We start from the raw sequence: 18,749 nt of genomic DNA, 5'->3' as shown, positions 1-18,749 counted from the left end.
GTTTATAGTTCATGATGCATGATCAAAACTGAAAGTTTCTGTGATATGACTGCCCTTGCACTGTTCACCATGTAAGAACTTATTCACTATGTAAGACCTTGTTTGTTATGCTTCAGAAGATTGGAGACTGTTGAGATATAGGCTTGGGGTTGATTAATGACTGTGTATTGAGTCCCCTATACAGAATGTTATTGTTGTTAACAACCATTTGATCAATAAATATGAGAGATGCCCTCTCAAAAAAAAAAAGAATATCCTTGTTATAATTATGTAAGTTCATTACACTGATAGTGATGAAGGTTTCACAATGTTTATGTACATCAGAACTTTAAGAATAGTTTATTGTATGTCAGTTATACCCCAATAAATCTGTTAAAATATAAAAAAACAAGAAACAGAGAAACTGCAAAGCTGAAGGGTCCAGCAAGGTTAAATGTGTTAGCTCTCAAGATGACCCCTGACATCACAATTAACAACACCTTTGCAACTTTCATACGCCAGCGATCAGAGAAGCCCCATTTCTGAGCGTTCCTGCAGCAGCACGAGGAGGAATCCCACCAGCTCAACTGGTTGTGTGCGTTCTTGTTTCTCAACTGCGGCCAGGGTCACACTTTTAGGGGTGAACTGAGAGGTGGAGTAAGTGTTACTTATAACCACATGGATTGGTGAGAATTGGTATAGAGTGTGGGAACTGTGGGCCGCCAAAGACAAGGACCCATGCAGGTGGGACCATTTATGTCTCATCTTCCTGCTGAAGGTTTCCTCTCGGCCGCTCCTCTAAATCTCTGTCCACTATTCACACCACTACCTTTCTTGGAAACGTTTTCTGTGACAAGATGATTTTTGGCTTTTATTAGTCTCTCCTTGCCTGCCTCTTCCTTGTTTTCTTTCTCTTGAGTTTATAGAAAATACCTATGGGTTTTTCCTCATACATCCTGCATTTCTCTTTATTTCTAGCCCTGAAGTTCTTATCTACAGCACATTTCTAATATCAACTCAGTGTAATGACCGGCCAACTGTTAACATTCTGTAATTGCCCAGTGCTGGCCCTCTTCGTTTGAAAGTGTAACAGGCTCTCTCCAAACAAAATTGAGTGTCTTCCTTTCCTAATGTCGCCTCTCTTTCTCTGATTTCTTATCTCATTGAGAAAAATTTCCCAACATCCTTCCGTAAGCAATTTTCAAGCGATTTTAGGACTATTCCTCCTTTGCTTTAAGGTCAGGAACCTCCACTGCCTCATGTGATTGGGGAGGGAAAGACTGATGTTGCCTGGCGGTGCTGTGTGAGGTTTGTTTTAAAAGCGTAAGTCCTTTGAAAGTAGCTTTTAAAACAGAGGAAAGCCGTTTGTGACAGAGGCTGGCAAGTGGGGGACATGCTTTGCAAACTAAGCATGAATAAAGGTACTGAACTGTTTGTTCTGTTTAGAGATTATTTCTACGAGTAAAGCACAGGCTGCACGTGGCTGAGGCCACAGCAGCGGGCAGGGAGCTAAATCGTGAGCCGCGTGGGCCGCACCACAGGCTGCGCCTCGTCCTGCTGGCAGGGCAGGAAGTGCTGGAAGGAAGCGTGCAGTTCCGTGTGCGCTCCGCACGGTACCTTAGCGCACTGCATTCCTCCCAGTTCTCCCCGCCTCTCTCTCTGGGTGCTGCCATCACTCACTTCCATGCATATGCCAGACTCACCTACGACCTCGTGATGTTTCATTATTAATTTACACAGGCAGGTATTTTTGAGACCAAGAATGATAAAAGATCCCATTTTATCTTCACTGTTTGCCTTTTCTGATGTAGCAAAAGTGAGGATGTGTGAATTCTGGGTCTGGACTGCAGAGAGATTTTGCACGCTTCAATTTATGTTAGACTATCTGCTGTCCTGTGAGTAAGCCCATGCTAGCCTGCTAGAGGTTGAGAAGCCACATGCAACAGGCCATCCCAGCTGAGGCCTCCCTAGGCCACCTGCCTTCCTGATGTCCCGGTAGCTGGCTCCAGACTGATGCGGAACACCTGAGGGAGCTAGGTGATCACAGATCAGCCCCCATGTAAATGAACCCAGTCCAGATTTAAACCCATATAAACATGAGCTAAATAAATAGTTGGTCTTTTAAACCGCTAGCTCTCGGAGCAGTTTGGTTTCTTGGCAAAGGGTAACCATATAAATTCCTAGATTATATTAACTGTTTGGATGTTTGCTTGGCATGCATTATAAATTAGCTCAGCACATCTTCTGGTTATGGAAGGTTTGCAGGCAATTTAACACCATCCTTGTAAAAACTGAAGATTTTGTTGGCAGTTGATTTGCCTTTCCCTTATTATAAGGTTTGTTCTAGGTTCTACCTATTTGAATTTTCTTTTCTATTGTCTACATCTATAATCTGATTGTTATCTAACTTAAATAACCAATCAATACCTGCCATGCCATCCACCAGAAGTGGTGGGCAGTGCAAAGCTCTCACTGCCATGTTCTGCTTCCACTAGCAAGACGACTGAACTTCATAACTCCACATATGGCCATCTGCAGGCCATATATCCTTCATGATATGTGCAATATCATGATATTAGTAGATTCTAGTTTGCTCACACTGAATTTCGGGACCACTCATGGCTCCACATATGGCGATCTGCAGGCCATATATCCTTCATGATATGTGCAATTAATTTTTGCATATTAGTAGATTCTAGTTTGCTCAGGCTGAATTTCAGGACTACTCATCAAAAAAAAAAAAATTCTGTACTATAAGTAAATCATGGACACATGGTGATTTCCAAGCATTAACTGTAAAGCTGGTTGAGTGTACTTGCTCAGATTAGAGCAAATTCATTCCACTCAACATTCCAAACTTGAAAAACATTTCTCTGATTTCACAGATAGCACTTTGTTCTGCCTGTTCAAAATCCACGTCTTCCCCTGTCATCTGTCTTTCTTGCCCTGACCCTCCATTATACCTCAAACGCTATAGTGCCCTCTTCAATCCCCACACAGACGCTGGTTTAAGTTAATCAGAATATAAAATAAGAGCTGCTTTAAACCCCTGCCAGCACTTGACAAGATGAGACTGGTTTTTTTTAAGTGCTTTTTATTTTTATTAAGGAATCATTGATATACAATCTTATGAAGGTTTCACATGAGCAACATTGTGGTTACTACATTCACTCATATTATCAAGTGCCCCCCACATACCCCATTGCAGTCACTGTCCACATAATAAGACAATTTTGTCGACTAGAGAGGGCACAATTTAATAAAATGACCTTAGACCTTTCTGTTACCTCTGACCTTAGACCTTTCTGTTATCTCTCTAACATTCACCATGAAGTCATTTCACTCTCTTCATCATTAAGGCTTCACCAGGTTGAGAAAGGTGAGGAAAACTGAGGTGGTTTTGAGGATGTGAGTTTGAGAATTTTGTTGTTAGTTATCACTTCTATAAAATTATTTTAAAATTGGGGTGGGGGGACATGAAGGATCTATGAAAACAATCAAAAATCATTGGCAGCAAATCCACACAAAATAGTATATCATTCAAAGAAGAACCAAATTATCTTACATCCACATGACTGCGGCCTGAAATAAGTTTCTGTGCTGGCAGTGAAGGGGTTCAGAATAAGCCTTCCCAAAATATGCCATTTGGAATGTGGACTATGTTGAGCTGAAAGCAATCAATACCCTGTGGGCTCAAGGGAAGCTTTTGCCCTTTCACTACCTAGAAAAATCCAAATTGGGATCTTTCCAAAGGTTATTACCAGACACAATTTTGTCTAAGTCGCCCATCTGTGTGGTAGGGCAAACATTTAATCACTGATATCTGCTCTGCATGTAACCCTGTGAATTGCACTTGACAATGACCTTGACGTGTACCACAGATACATTTGATTGGACTGGAAGCCTAACACACATGCCTAAATATTCCCATCTGAGATATTACAGCTACAGCTGAATTGTAAACCACTTTATTCTCTAGCTTCTGATTTAGCCTGAATTTATTTGGCATGACTTCTTATGAAGGCCTATTTTTTATTAGTTGGTATAAATTTTCCATTCAAATTTTATAATAGCACATCAACAGATTATGAGGTGAAGTTTTTTTTGTTTGATTCTATGTATTTGCCATAATTTTGGCATGAGGTGGAGTCTAACTGCCCTCCTTTGAGAGTGCGCTGGGCTCAATGACTTGCCTTCAAAGAATAAAGGAATGGAAAGAAAATTAACAGCTTTACAGTGGAGAAATCTGACGCCACCTGAATCAGGTGATGAAGGTTAGCATCACCAGAGATGGCGTATAGATGCCATGTGCACCTCACAGGACACCTTGCCTCTGTGATATTCTTTTCAGAAACCCATAACCCCATTCATGAGAAGGTCATCAGAAAAGCCCAAATAAAGAGACATTCTGCAAAGTACCTGAGCAGTACTCCTCAAAACTTCCAAGATTGTGAAAAATAAGGAAAGACTGAGAAATTGTCACAGAGCAGAGAAAGCAAGGAGACATGACAATGTGGTGTTAGGATGTGAATGTGATCACAGGGCGAAAAGGACATTGATGAAAAGATGTCAAAAACTGAATAAAGTCTGAAGCTTAACTCATCATAACGTAACAATGTTAAATTTGGGGGATTTCAAAATTATAACTAACACTTTAAAGATTAAATATCAATTTGGTCTATTGATATGTTCTATACTATCTAAAGCAAAGTTTTTAAGACACTAGCTTGAGTCCCAACTTAACTGAAGTACAGGCCATCTTGGGAAAATTAATATTGCAAAAAATCATGTAAACCTTTCATGCACACTGAACATCTGGATTCTTCCATTTACTTTACTGAATTAAAACCAGCTCATCCTCCAGGAAGCAAAAGCAACTGCCATATGAGCTCACTGATCAGAAGTTGCATAAATAAAAGCTCACATAAAATTTATGAAATTTTCCTTGAACTAAAAATAGGCAAAATGAGTTATTGATGACTAGATTGCTGATAAAATCACCCTGGGAGACATTCCAGAAGCTCTCTAGATAATCATCTGCTTTCACAATAAATGTCATATTGTTGGCCCGTGGGAAGTTTCACTCTCAGAAGTGATAACAGGTTTTGATTAACGCAAAAAAACACACAAAACCTCCCTTTCAAAGCTCCAGTAGGAGGCCGTTATTTGGACAATATGAGCTTCTGTGGAAAAAATTAAGTATTAAGATGGATAATAAGTTCGTATGTTGGTGAATGGCGAGTATACGCTCAAACACATTTATTATGCCTTTCTTCTTGATGGGTCTCAAGGCCCTTAACACATAATAGTGACAAGTCCTACACTTCTTTAGACAGTTAACTGATTCAGAATGGTTCTAGCTAGAGATAATTTGTGCCGGGATACATATTCAGTTATAAGTCTTTTTCTTCCTAGGATACTGAATGCTCATGATTCTCTGCAGTGCCGATTTAAAGAGAATTTGCTAAGCAAGACTGTTTCTCAAGGTTGGAAATGGTTTGTGAGGAGGGAGTGAGGGAGGACCTTTCGACATCCCTGCACATGGAGCCCACGGAGTGGACAATATGAGCCCAGTCACGGCAGCTCCTCTGTCGGAGGCCTTCAGAAGTACTAAAGGACGGGGGGAGGCAGAGGGAGAGGCAGATCCAATGTCCCAAAGTGCTCGTCCACCGCCAGGAGGCCAGTGCGCTTCAGCGGCTGTGAGAGGGCATCCGGGCACCTCACGGTTCTGTTTCATTCTTACCAAAATACAGACGTTTTTATTTTATTTCTAACCAAAATATTGACTTTAATTTGCACTGTTTTAAAAATCTTCCTCCAACATGAACTGCAGAATTCAATGACTTCTGAAGTGCCGTCTTCATATATTATGAAGACACATACATTATGTCAATAACCCAATTTATACAGAAACGTTTCCAGCTGATTCATCCTATCAGGCAGCCTGGAGTGCAGAAGCACAGAGTCCCCCAGGGGACTGCTAAGGGCTTCCTGGCCTACATAAACGACCGGCGCATGGACAAAGGACAGTTTCTAGCTGAAGACTATCTTTGCCATGCACCATGGCAGGAATTCTATGTCACAAATGATATGTGGCTGAATTCAGGGTTTAACCTTGAGGAAAATCCCAGCTCTGCCTGCAGCTGCCCTTCAGAGCCCACTTTGAATCGGGATAGTTTGGACTTCTGTTCCAGCAAGAACACTGACCAAATTTCTCAGCATTGCTAACAAGAGGTCACTGCTACTCCCTTGGCAACCAAAACATATTGATTCTCTTAAAGATACCATTAAAAAGTTTTTAAAGAGCGGGAACTATGTCTTTTTATCCTCACATCTGGCATAGGACTAGCCTCATGGACAATGAATGAGTAAAAAAAACAACTATTTTAGCATCCAAGGCCCCTTGTGTGAAGTCTAACATGATCCCCTTAGAATTTGCCACCAAGAAAACATCTCTTTTAAGGAATTTATGAGCTTCCAACATTAGAATTATTTAACCCACTAAGCAAATCCTTTTGCCTTAGCTGCCGAATCAGAACCAATGTGTTAGTCCCCGTCATCCACAGGGGATATTTTCCGAGGCCCTTGATGGATGCCTAAAACTTCAGAGTACTGAACTACATACACACAGAATTACTATTTTTGACTTGGGTCGTGCAAAAGTGAAATATGCATTCAGTGGAAACCATGCCTCAGGTTTTGAGTTTGGATCTTTTCCTGGGCTGGTGCTATGTGGTCTGATCCTCCCTCAGATGCCGGGCAGCGCAGCCAAGCTCCCAGCCAGCCGCATAATAATCAGAGTAAACAACTGACGCCCCGACAGCCGTTCTGCACCCGCACACCATTCTGCCTTTCACTTTCAGGACAGTATTCAATTCAATGATTTCAATGTATTATATGAAATATTCAACATTATTATAAAATAGGCTTTGTGTTAGATGGTTTTGTCCAAGTGTAGACTAATGTAAATGTTCTGAGCACGTTTAAGGCAGGTTAGGCTAAGCTATGATGTTCGGTAGGTTAGGTGTATTAAATGCACTTTCCACTTAGATCATTTTTAACTTATCAGGACATAACTCCATCATAAGTCAAGGAAGATCTATACTGTTTTTCCTGTATATGCATATCTGTAATAAAGTTTAATTTATAAATTAGGTTCAATAAGAGATTAACAACAATTTAGAACATTTATAACAATAGACTGTATGTGAACGTGGTCTGTTTCTCAAAATATCTTGTCGTACTGTACTCACCCTTGTGATGATGGGAGATGAGAAATGCTGACGTGATCAGATGAAGCGAGATGATGACGTAAGGCTGCTTTTGATCTCACAGTGTATCAGAAGGAAGATCGTCTGCTTCCTGACTGGTTGATCCTGGGAAGCTGAAAATGTGGAAAGTGAGCTTGTACCATGTTCAATCACAGTAACCAGATGAGGCCTTCCAGGCAGGGTATTTTCTTTTCTGAGGATCTATTCAACTTATTGTTTAACTATATTTTATTCTAAACTATCTAATATTTAGAAAGACAATAATTATTAAGTAAGGGAAAGCATGGAGACGTGGAAACGTGGATTACACTGATGACCCATAATTTCAAAAAGGCTTCCTGTTTTTCCTCGAGGGGCAGGGAAACTTAGTTTCTTCCTCTCACCAAGAGGCCACAGAGTGTTGTTTATGTCCCAGGGCAGGAGAATTTTCTGTTCCCCAACCAAGGCAGCCAGGGTTTGCTTTTACCCCTCCAGAAGCAAAGGGTCTTGCCTAAGCCCTGGGTACAGAGTTGCTCCCCTCCCGTAACTCCTAAGGCTTTTGCTTGGCTAAAGGAAAGGTTCATGGGTGGGCTTCATGTCAGTCCCCAGAGGCAGCTGCTCCCCTCTGCTACCCCACCACTACAGGGGGTCCCCACAGTCCCCAGACCTAACCACTCTCCCACATGACCAGCCTGTGAGTGAGAACTCCCTTTATATCTGGGCTCCCAGCTATTCCCAACACACATGCTCACCCACACTTGGTCTTTAGCATTCGTTAACATTCTAACCGATCTCTCCTTACTGGTCTGCGTGGCAGTGCCTCTGCCTCGTGCACTGCCAAAGGGCCAGCAGTTCATGGATCTGGGCTGTCTTACAAGGGCTGCTCCCTCTCTGGAATTCTACTCACTCAGTAGCCTTGAGATCTCAGTTCTCTGATGGGCTCCGGAATAGTTGTGATTCTGTAGGCTAGCCAGCTTTTTGTCATTGCTAGGGTGGGAGCAATGTACTTGTGCAGGTTTTACATCCTAAGTAGAAGCACAGCACACCAAAGGCCTGCCATTAGCCTGCATGCATTGTCCGTGTGGCTAACGCTCTCTCAGCTATAGATTCGTGGTTCCCATTGCCTCCCTTGCCTTCTGCATCCTACACATGCATTGGTAGCAACCGGCTGGGCCAGGGACCTGATCCTTTGCCAGGGTTCCCATACCGATCAAACCCATGACCTGGGTTTTATTAGTACCATGTCCACAGCACTTGGGTAACCAGCCATCCTGCTGTTAATTAGATCACACAACAGGGATAGAGAAGTGGCGTCTCCTAAACAGTTACCACTTTCCACATCAGGGTTGTATTCTGGCAAGATCTCATACATTCTCACAACAGGATCTTTGAAAAGCAATGTACACGGCCCACACAGTACAAAGAGAAATAGAGATGAATCATTTAGTAATTTGATCAACCTAGTCAATGCAAATAATTAAACCTCCATGATATTAGCTCTCTGAAGTTACCATGAGCTTTGGTATGTATGCATCAGTACTTAAGAGATTGATACTTTTTCTTGAGCTTTATCGATTCAGGAAATATATAATAGTGTCTATATGGAAAATGAAGGCTTGGTACTTTCTGAAAAGTTATTTTATTTTTTTCAAGCTATGGAGGCTATTACAAAAGTATCTTTACTAATGATCAGCTTTCTTACTGTCTCTATTTTTCTGTGGTAATTTGTATAGTTAATGTTTCTGGTTGGCCTTACACCAGGCCTGGAGAAAGAAAGCAAAATGCCTACTTGAGCTATCATAACAGCAGTGAGAATAACACAGCCTTCAGTAAGGTGCTTGAAGTTTGCACTGAAATAAATTATATTGTTTAAAGTTTAAAAGCAAATAGTCTTAAGTTTAAATAATGTCAGATGACTGTTTTTTTTCCTAATAAAAAGTTGTAAATACAGTTACTCTGTTATAGGGACCACACGCTACCATTTTTTCTGAAGCAAATTTTTATAGTTTAAATAACAAATACCAGAAGTCAAATGTTTATAATCAAAGCCTTAAATTCTGGTATCACAAATCTCAGTTGGCTAAACAGGGAGCACATACCTTTGTAATTGAGCATTATGGCCAGAGGCCCTCGGCAGGCTGAAGGCGGAACCCTGCCACTGCCACAACAGGGGTAGGGTGGGCGGGCTCCAACAGGCACAAGTGCTCCAGGGCGTCTGAGCAGGGAACTGTGCCCAGCTCCCAGGTGATGGATTATTCTGAAGGAGCAGCATAGGAGGGATCACATCTGATAGAAAAAGCAATTCACTGCTGAATTTTATGGCTCCCGTTAATGGAACAGAGCAAAAGCCTGTCTGATTTTCTTATGTGCCCAATTTGCAAGTTTTCTTCAGCAAGTAAGAATGACAGAGCAAGAAGATGTTTCTGGAAGCCAACTAGTTGAAACCTTTCTCAAGAGAAAAGATGAATGACAATTCTGTATCTAAAATGAAAGGATCAGCCAATCATTTGTTAGGTAAGAAATGCATGTAGAATGGCAGATGGAGAGCCATTTTACTGAAACCAAACTATACCTCAAAATACAACTTTTAGGCAGGGATATGATTGCTTTCTTTAAGCATTTATAACAGATCACCCAATTTCATAACCTTACTTCTTATGCTAACTAGCCCTTATCAATTAATTGGCCATATATTTTTCTTTAATGATAAGAGTTATTTGGAATGTAAATATTTTGAAAAAGTAAATCCTCTTATGTGTTCCCTTAAACAATATTCTCATTCATTTAAAATCATTTAAGATTTTATTTGATCAGAGAATTTCTGACTAGAAGTATAAAATATATTTTGAGAAAAAATACATCCCTTGCAATTATGTCAGAAAAAATATGTCCTTTGCAATTATGTCAGAAAGCTATTGAGACTTTCCATTACCTTGCATTGTTCAGATTTGCATAAGCTATTTTAAAATATTCTTACCGTTTATATTAGTTCCTTTGTTTTAAAGGGATGAAGGGTGACGTCATTTACTTAGGATGAAATTGTAATTGCTCTAAACAAGATCTAAAGCTACAAACCAAAGCATCATTTCTAAAGAAAGCCGCCTGTGCTTCTAACATGGCCAGTTCACTTCACGTTGGCCTGCCTTCAGTATCCTTCAGTCACATCTGTTTCATGGATTTATTTGGAATACAAAAGGGTTATGAGAGCCTAGAAGGCATTGATGTTGCCACCGAACATGAATTCAATTCCTCAGTCTTTGAAAAGCCTCCCAAGACACATTCTGTGCATTTGGTTCCATGTGAAACAGCTTAGGCAATTCAAGAGGACTTCAGTATTAGATCAAAAGTGTATTTCCAGATGCCACTTTAAAATAACAAACAGAGCTTTATAGTTTACTTCCAGTGGAGGCAACCTTCCAGACAACACTTACCATTAACAGCTCCAGCTCCTGATGATTAAAAACATCAAGCTGTTCTTTTCAAAAGGCTACCAAATATTTTGTACTTATCAAAAGAGACTTTAACAGTCTATTAAATGCCCACCCTCTTTTGTCCCTGTACTAAGGCATTGTGCCTGTATTTCAGAAAAAGGAAACAGGGACATGAACAGATAAAAAATTTAAGTCTGGAAAAGATACTTTCATTAGAAAAAAAAATACAGATAAATGGAAGTCAGTTAAAAGCATGAGGATTCAAGGTAGAGATTTCCTTTTCAGTATTTCTGCACTGTCCTTTTTCTATGCCCTCCTCTAATTCAGTCAGCCAAGTTGATCTGCCTCTTCTCAGCATTTCCACATTTTTTTTACGTGTTCCTTGAAGGTGAATGAGGTAATTGTACGGAGGAGATTTGGGTACATGTCTTCTATCCCCATGTAAGTGCTAGGTTCTCTGAGGATGTGAACCACATCTTCCTATTTGTGTCTCCGCCAGTGTCTTTCCAGTAAAGAGCCTTTACGTGGTACCTATCCAATAAATGTTGCATGGATGAAATGGAGTAAAATTAATGGAATGGATGAGAAAGACCATAGAATGAGGATGGAAAGAGGTCTGAGATATTTATTGAAAATCAAAAGAAGTCCATAAAAATGTGTTCAGAGAATCAATGTGTTGTAATTATTCAGTGCAACTGAACCGGGGATGGAATGGTTCTTCTTTTAGAGAGAAGTTTGTGGGTCCCACCACATCCACTCCCTCCTGTAAGCCAAGGTTTGCGTCCCTGCTCTGAGTTCCAGGGGCTCTGCCGCTGCCTTTGCACATCGGGTCCCCAGCCCGTGGGGCTGGGTTGAATCAGAAAGAGCTATGGGTGCTGTTTGACTTTTTATCAATTTAGCTTAGACTTTCATCCCCACAGAAAAAAAGGAGGAAAAAAGCCAAATTCCTTCCAAAGTGGCAAAAGGAGCACAATGACAATGTCTCAGTAAGTTCTCCAAAACGTCACCGAGCAAAGCGACTTCAGACGCTCAAGGTAGAACATGATTGTTGCAGAAGTGTTGCTCAGTCGCAGAAATCTAAATGGCTCCTTGGCAATATACAAACAAAAATATAAATAATGTTACTGTGGCATTTTTTAATGGGGGCAGCCTAGAAGTACTTTCCAAAAAAAGATTAGTCTGTAAGTTAGACAGGTGAACTCGACGGACTCTCTTCATCACTGAACATAATATTCCCTTTCCCAGTACACCTTAATCCAGAATAATCTTCTCATATTATCAAGACACTTTCAGAAAGAAAACACCTGCGCATGTTACCTGGCACAGTTCAAGACGTGTTAACAAGGTAGTGACAAGGAATTGGATGCCATTTAGCGGTAGTAGCTACATGTTTCCAATAAACAAAGTCGATTTCGATCTCCCCAGTGCCTTGCTCCCCAGCAGCTGAAATACATGCCTGTCCTTCAGTGAGAGGCAGGATCACTGTTCTTTGCCAGTAGGTGGTGCAAAAACCATACTGTAGAAAATGTTCACAGAAAAATAATAGGATACCTCATGTTAGAAACTCATGGTACACAGGGACATCGCCTTGGAAGAAGCAATGGTTGAGCTCCTTAATTAACACCAATTTATGCTACTTCCATAATGCCTTGCCCTGTTCCCACCCAACCACCTTGCTAATTCCACACACTTGGTTAGCCAGAGAGTTCATTCATTTTAGCCGTGATGGCAAATTTCATAATTCGTTGTCTCTCATCTCATTTCCTCTGCTCTCTTTAGCTCCTTGAAGTTAACCCCAGACCTGCACAAGACCATTAGCCATTCCCAAGAGAGGCACTGTATTTGTGATGTGACCCCATAAGCTCCACATCCTCCTTCTCACCCCACCTGGTAGGGTTTGGGATTAAGTCACAGTTCCCAGATCCAACAGACCCTGTCTGCTAAGCTTCTGTATCCCTTTCTCCACTTTACTCTCTGCTTCCAATCAAGGATGACATCATGAACAATCAAGATTGGTCCAAAGCAACTTACTATTGTTATTATTTAGTGACACAAATATTGAACTATGGGACGTTTTGTGGAGAATAAACAAAACTGGTTCAAAATGAAAAGCACTTTGTAATTTAAAGTGATGATAAAAATTTTGAATAGTTTAAAATCTGTTTGATTATTTCCTTTATGATCTCTTTCAAATTCCTTGACTCTTCTGTGCCTCAATTTATTTCTTTATTTTCTCATTTTGCCACCTAAGAAAGGGTGTGGGGGATGTCTAATGATTTGTAAGCACCAGGGCAAAAAGAATAAGCTAGACTCTGATTTATTTTAATTCTTATTCCCTGTGCCAGGCACTGTGCTGCATTTCACAAACTTTGGTAAGACAGCTCCTAAAGGATAGTTCCAGAATTCAGACCCAAGTCTTGGGTCCCCAATGTGTTTCTCTTCATATACTGAGGTATAAATGCAAATTCAATCCTAGGTTAGAGGCTCTACTATTCAAATCTGAGCAAGTGACCCTCCATGCCCTGGTCCTCCCTGGCTTCGGAGAACACTGCAGGAATGCCTATCAGAGAAGCAACTCCCCCTGCCCACCCCCCACACAGTTCACTTTAAAATGCACTCCAGTTTTACAAATGATAGAATGATCCTTGCAAGTCTGAGCTTTCTGCCCTGTCACAGAGACAGCTGGCTGCTGGAGAATCGATTATCTGTTTCCTTTCGACTTGTATCAGCATAGGACTGAGTATGACGACTCAAGTAGAAGAGTAGACAAATTTTCCCTCATTCCCTGCTCTTCTGTGATAATCAGAGATAGCCTTGGGTAACCTTGATAGGCCTCAGTGACCTCACTGCCGCCTGGACCACTTCCAAGAGCCACCTTTCAGCTTCAAAGTCGATGCTTGCCTCACCGGCAGTGGCTCACTTCTCTTATCTGCACCTGAATTCCGCTGTCCCGGCTGGCTGACTCCGGGCAAACTTGCTCAACCTGCCCGCCTCCCTTCCTCCTCCTCACTATCGAGCCTTCACTGGAGCCACTCTGGGGACCTGACCAGTCTCCACCTCCCCCACTAGCCTCTAAGTCTCCTAAGTTCTCAGACAAACCTTTCTTCAGTTATGGTTGTGTTTATGTGCATTTACCTTTCACAAAGGATTTACGGCAGCTCAGATTCATCCCCAAAAGTTATTTTCTGCAACTTAATTCTAACCAAACACAGAACTTCATATATGCCATAAATGCAGTTTTCAATTTCACCTGTGGTGTGCATACGTTACATGTGTACCTTGTCTGTTTAATCCTAAAAACTTAAGTGAGATAGCATTTCATATTGATTCCCATTACCTCATTGCCTCTTATTATATGTGCAACTATCTTGCCTGAAGACACATTTTTATCCTAATATCTTCTATATCATAAGACTATAAATGTTTAATATATTTTTTATCCTTTTTGCTGCTAACTCTACTTGTGCCTCATTCTTCTACTCAACTTTTGCATTAAGTTTATCAAATGAATGATCTAGGTGATAACTGAGCCCACATAACATTTTCGTATTACTCACTTTATTCAGTACACAGCTATTAAGTATAGACCAAATACCAGTCACTGAGCTTAGCCCCAGGAAAGAAAAAACTGAGATAAACTCTTCATCTTTAAGGAGTTTATTTTCCAAAAAAGGGAAGAGATTAGGAGTGTGTGCAGAGTTCTGCTAAAAAGTAGAACAGGATGTCTATCTTAGGGGTGTAAAAGAAAAGAAACTGAGTGGGTAAAACAGCGCAGGGAGAGATTTTCCTGGTAGTGTGCAGGCTAGAGATCAGAAAATGAATCAGAAAGGGGGCAATTTGTGCCATCTGAGGATGATTGCATTCACATCAGCCAAAATGAACAGAGGAGATGTTCCAGGCAGGGGAAACGCAGGGCCAGGTCAATGAAGAGAGGACACAGCATGTCAGGGAGCTGCAATTACCATTTTCCTGCAGTTGGCAAGGGAGTACAGAGACACGAGATGCCCACAGCCACTGAATTAAAAAGGGGGGTGTGGATTCAAGAGATATTTTAAAAGAACCCCTCAGATTTAACAAGTGGCTGGGTGTCTGCATCAGTAGCGCCCCTCCCTTTCACTGTGTCACAGGTGTTAACCCTTAGTGCTGCAGACAGGCTTGGTGAGAAATCCGAGGAACAGAGAGGAAAATGAAATTGCCGGTTGAGGGCCAAGCTGTCAAGATCCCTCAGGGTTATCAGAACCAGAGGGTCTTCTGGTGGCAAGGTTTGGGAGCTACAACGGTGTTTGCACAAGGAAGTGCAAGGGCAGTGTGTGAGTGGGTGGGCCCTGGGGTCAGACTGTGTGGCCAGAATCCCATTTCTGTTGCCCACTGGGGGTGTCAACTTGGGCCCATCACTGAGTGGATAATAATAGTCTTCCCTAGTTGGTGTGAGAATTGAATAAGTTAACATATGTAAACCATTTCAAGCAGGCCTGGCACATGCTGAACTCACAGTTACATTTGCAGAGCCAGGCTGCAGGCAGCTGGGGCTGCAGGGCAGGCAGGGGAGGCCAGGAGGGGGCTGAGGTGACACATCAATGACCTAAACTAGGAGGGTGGGGAGTCAAGAGGTTTTAAAGGGAGGATCTCAGAATGTGACCTGGATGGGTGTCACAGAGGAGTCACGGATGACCTAAGATGAGGTGAGATTATCTCTACGGTTAGATTATCAGGGGAATGGGGTGCCAGCAACTGGCAAAAGAAAGTCCAAAGGAAGAACAGGTGTTTGGAGGAGGACGGTGCATGTGGTAGGTGGTTCAGAAGACAAAAGATCAGATTTGGATGCGTTTAACATGATCCTTAGTGGAATATCTCAGTAGAGGTGTGTAGCAAGTAGTTTGAAATCCTTCCTAAAACAGAAGAAACAAACTTTTAAGATTCATCCTTTGCCATTTTTTCCTGCAGTAAATCTCTACTCAGTCTTCATGGTGCAACTAACAGGCTGCTCACCCCCCAGCCCCCATGGAGACTACTGTATTGCACCACTATCGCAGCATTTATCAAATTGCATTGGACTTGAGCATATATTTGCACAAAGATCTTACTTGGCTCCTTAGAAAAGTAATAGTGTCTTGGTTTCACCTTGGCGTTTATGCGCAACCGTATTTGGTTGAACTGATAAGGGAATATAAGCATCATCTTTAGAAGATTGCTAATTCAAATCATGGAGCTATACGAGTTTCCAAGGGAGAGCACAAAGGAGGGGAGAGAAGGTCATGGATAGGGTTTTCCCTTAGTGACACGTCCCTCTAAGGGACAGGCGAAGGCGGGGAAAGCCACTGAAAGGGCTCAAGAAGAGCGAGAGATGTAGCTGGGAAGTGGAGAGCTTGGTTTCAAGAGAAGAGTTTTCAAAACAGAGAGGTCAGTGGTCTCGTATGCAGCAAGGCAGGGACGGAAGCCTCATCACAGCTTTGGGCCCTGGGATGCTCAAAGGTGGCCCACTGAGGTACAACAGGGGAGTGGGGGCCACAGCATCATCTCAAGAGGCCAGCAGTCCTCAGCTCCTGGGCAGCACTGCCTCCGTGGAGCCAAATCTTCCGAGTTTTCATAGTTTTCCAGGAAAGCCTAAAGGCAGATATACGTGCAAGTGTTAAACCTTAGCAACTAACTCAAGTCTAAAAAATAGAAGTGTGTCGGCCATCCCTCTGAGAAATCCTGCCTATCTGGAGGCAGTTTAGGGTGATGAGGCTGGAGACAGCAGCCTTGGGGATGGTGTGGATGGTCAGTGATTATTGAATGAGACCGTTCAGAGGCCTCCCTATGCAGGGCTAGGCAGGGAGTTGAGTACTGAGGACATGGGGGCAGGGCACAGGCAGGTCACACCTCCTGGCCCGAGGCCTGACTTCTTGAACCTGGAGAACAGCCATTCTAGAGATAGCCCGCCTCAGAGGCACCCCTTGGAACTCACTTGCTCCAAACACACGTAGCTCACTTTCTCACTTACAGAAAGCCTACTGCAGAGGGAAAATTAAAGTTACCATCTCTCTAAAAGCCTTACTATAATAGCTGCTGGGCCAGAGAGCCGGGACTGGATTGAATCGGGGAAGGTCGTTCCCATTAGCACCCATTAGTGTGGTTGCTCTCTGTGGTGCCTTTGCAAGTTCTACACAATCCAGGCGACTCTTTCAAAGCCTGCGGTGGGTTTGTTTTGGCTGTTGCGGGCTGGGAGGCCAACTCGAGGGCCCCAGGAGACGGAGAGCACATCGTCTGAGTCGGCTCACGACCATTGCTTAGCAAATGCGCACAGTGCAGGGACTCTTAGCTGCGTCTGTTCATTGAGGTTAGCCTTGCCTTTTAGAGGGCGCTGGTGCGCTCAGGACGTGTGGGTGTTGGTTCTCCACTGAGTAACTTGTGCAAGTTGTTTATCTCTTCAGAGATTTGGTTATCCCATCTATGAAATGGAAATAATAAGAACAACACTAAGACCTGGTCTGGCAGGCTTCCTGCATTTAGCATCGTGCAAAAAGAAATCGAGCACTTAATGTATGTTTGTATGTTTAATGAGGGCTTCCATCATGAAAAAAAATGAGAAACTGGGTTTTTTTTTTTTTATCTTCAAATCACAGAATAGACAGGCATCATAGACACCATCCAATGAGCTGTTTACAACTGCATTCTTCTCATTGCAGACATTCAACCTTGTTTCATTTCAAAGGCAGGGCTATTTAAGTGTTATGAGGTATCTTAATGGAAAGCTGTAGTAAACAGATCTTATTTCGCTGAACACTTCTGGAAAGTTACTTCAGAATTGTTCATGATGACAGGGGCAGTTCTGCTACACTCAGGGGAAGCCAAGGATAATTTAGTAGCTGTGCATTAAAACTAAATAAGGTTGCCAACAGTGTGAAGCATCTAGGTGAGGGCCTTACTTTAACCAATGGGGATAATTTCATTCTCGTGAAAGCTAAATACAATTTAAGATTTCTGAAGTTCATTCCTAATGCAGTTGTTTCACTTAATATTTAGTCTTTTCCACTGCTTTGATGTATGGATTTGTTTATTTTGTAACCGTTTTGCTTAAAGACACTCTGATTATTTGACTGCTGTGCCCATTCTTGTGATCCTTGGGACTTTAAAGACTACCTGTCACAGGCAATCACTAGGTTCATTCTGCCAAAAGGGAATAATGGGATTAAAATACCACACACATGCAAGGAATATCTAGGAATAGAGTGGAGTCAGTTTAAATACATACTAAATAGAGGATAAATGCATGGGCTAGAACCAGGTACACAAGCTGATTCAAATTCAAGGCTTGTGCATGCAAAGCACCTCTTTCCTCCAGCGAGTGCTGTTGGTGGCAGAGAGCTGGCTTTGAGTGGCCCTGGAGTCATCTTTCTCCTTTGGACACGTCCACCCCAGGGCGAGGACCCCAGGCGAACCACACACTGTTTTGGCCTTCCTCAGGTAAAGGCATATGCTTGCAGACTTCAGAGAAACTTGGACTGACATGTTTCCTCAGAGCAAGACTCTTCTGCCCTCAGGACACTATCTTCCACCTTCACATACCCAGCTTCATCTGTTTCAAAGCAAAGGAATGCTCCCCAGTGACCCAGCTCCCTCCAGAGAGGGGTGGCGGCCAGAAGGTATGTGGAGAAGCTGGCACAGTGAGCTCCTGAACCCTAGCTGTCCTTGGGAATTTTAGACATTTCTCATTTTGCCACTTTCACTTTAAGATGCTTCCTGTAGACTGAATATTTGGGTCTCCCTCAAAATTCCTATGTTGAAATCCCAACCCCCACGGCGATGGTATCAGGAGATGGGTCCTCTGGGAGGTGATGAGGTCATGAAGGCAGAGCCCTCAGGGATGGGATCTGTGCCCTTTTAAAAGAGACCCCAGAGGGCTCCCTCCCCCTTCTACCCCGTGACATTACAGTGAAAGACAGCCATCTATGAGCCAGGAAGGGGGCTCTCACCAGACGCCAAGTCTGCCTGCCTTGATCTTGGACTTTTAGCCACCAGAACTATGAGATATAAATGTTGTTGATAAGCTACCCAGTGGTTGGCATTCTGGTATAATTGCCTGAGCTGATTAGACAGTGCTGGAAGT

General features: G+C 42.4%; 1 long non-coding RNA gene across 1 annotated transcript in view; it reads left to right on the top strand.

Moving 5' to 3' along the window:
* The window catches only part of LOC130680124 (uncharacterized), a 52,579-nt gene that overhangs the window by 15,452 nt on the left and 18,378 nt on the right, over window positions 1-18,749 (top strand). The window lies entirely within an intron of this gene.

Source organism: Manis pentadactyla, chromosome 2 (genome assembly GCF_030020395.1).
Source record: "Manis pentadactyla isolate mManPen7 chromosome 2, mManPen7.hap1, whole genome shotgun sequence".
Lineage (NCBI taxonomy): Eukaryota > Metazoa > Chordata > Mammalia > Pholidota > Manidae > Manis > Manis pentadactyla.
Note: the sequence above shows the minus strand (reverse complement) of the source record. Positions and strands in the feature narration are given on the sequence as shown.